Raw genomic sequence first — 1,836 nt, forward strand, 5'->3', positions numbered from 1 at the left:
AGGGTGTAGCCCTCTATAGCTACACTCCAGTAGTGTGAGGAATCTTTAGCATGCTTTAAAACTAGCTTCACTGGGGGATAGGGCCACAGGAGGACACCTCCCAGCCAAGATGGGTGACAAGCACAAGAAGTATAAAGGTAAGTGACAGGGGTCTAGATAGTCCTAAGAATCAGGGGGTGGTGCATGCACCAATACACAGCCTTAAATACCTCTACACTAGTGTTCATAGCATGGGAAATAAGGAGGAACTTGCCCTCTGAATAGCTAGTACAAACCCAGACACACTAGGGCTTACAGAAACTTGGTGGGATTCAGCCCATGACTGGGCAGTAAACATTAGGGGTGGGCTGGATGCAGCCCACAGGGTCCCAAAGAAACTTAAAAAGTTAATATTTATCTGCCCCTGGCTACCTGTCATGTGGCCCTCAATGGCTTGCCAAAACTCAGTAAGCAGCCCTCTGCCTGAAATAATTGCCCACCCCTAGGCTACAGACTATACAGGCAGGATAGAATGGGGAAGAAAGGCAGAGGTGTGGCACTTTGTCAAAGAGCAATACACATCCTCAATTAACAGGATAGGGTCAGAGGAGGGGTAGGCTGAAGTGCTCTGGGTCAGAATACAGGGGGGTTATGGGGAAAGGGACTTAACAGTGGGGGTCTAGTACAGACCACCCAACCAAGGGGAAGAGCTGGACCTTTAATTCTCAGGCCAGCTTGCAGAGGCCATTACATCATCAAGGGATGTAGTAGTCATGGGTGATCTAAAATTACCTGGACAGCTGCTGGGAGGAACAGTCAGCCAGGTCAGACTGCTCATGAAAAAGTTCCTTGCTGAGATACAGGACCTCCACTTAACCCAGGAGATGCACAGTCCCACCATGGGGAAGGCCCTGCTGGACCTGGTTCTGGCCACAGGCAATGTTAGGGGATGCCAGGTTCTTGACCACCTAGGCAACAGCAATCATTGCTTACTGGAATTTATTATACAGCTCAGGGTGTCAAGGACCTGCAGTAAGGCAGTAGCCCTTTACTTCAAAATGGCCAACTTTAATAAAAGTTGATTGGTAGGCAAGGCACTGGGATCCTAGAGAGGTGCGGACCTGGAACCAACTTTCAAGGGAAGCAATGCTAGCTCATGCCTTGGGGGTCTTTAAGAGGAGGCTTGACAATTAGCTAACTAGGGTCATACAAGCCCAGTATTCTCTCCTGCCCAGGGCAGGGGGTCAGACTTGATGATCTACTTAGGTCCCTTCCGACCAAGTCTATGAATCCATAATCCCTACTAGATCATAATAAGCAAGTCATAATTCCCACCCTTACATTATGATGGATACTTCCAGAAATAGAGCTCTGTTTTCTATTAAGATAGTGGAAGAGAGTTAGTAGTTGCTTTCATAAGAAAAAGTGAACAGGCTTGCAAAGGTGCATATAATGCAACATTGATAGAACTCTTCCACATGGAAGTGTTAGAGCCTTTTCATGTAGAGAGTTATGTAATATAGTAACAGTAATCTAGTTTAATAATCCAAGGGAAAAGGGCAAAAGGTACACTGTCTTTTTACTCTAATGTATCAGGTAACTTAAAAAGAGCAGTTGACACCAACAGCAGGTAGAACTGACTTTATTTACAGAATGTTATTGGGAAATGTGTCAAGTTAAAAAGTTATGAAAACAATCTTTTACAAGGATGAGCTGGTGATTGCATTTTTTAAACATAGAAGTCAATATAGTATGAGTAACCAGTAAATAATTTATTCAATATTAGCAACCCCAATGAATTTCTCACTGGAGATGCATGCTTGCCATTTCTGCAAAAAAAAAAAAAAAAAAAAAAAA

This window comes from Gavialis gangeticus, unplaced genomic scaffold (assembly GCF_001723915.1).
Source record: "Gavialis gangeticus isolate Ggan-Ray unplaced genomic scaffold, GavGan_comp1, whole genome shotgun sequence".
Taxonomy (NCBI): Eukaryota; Metazoa; Chordata; order Crocodylia; family Gavialidae; genus Gavialis; species Gavialis gangeticus.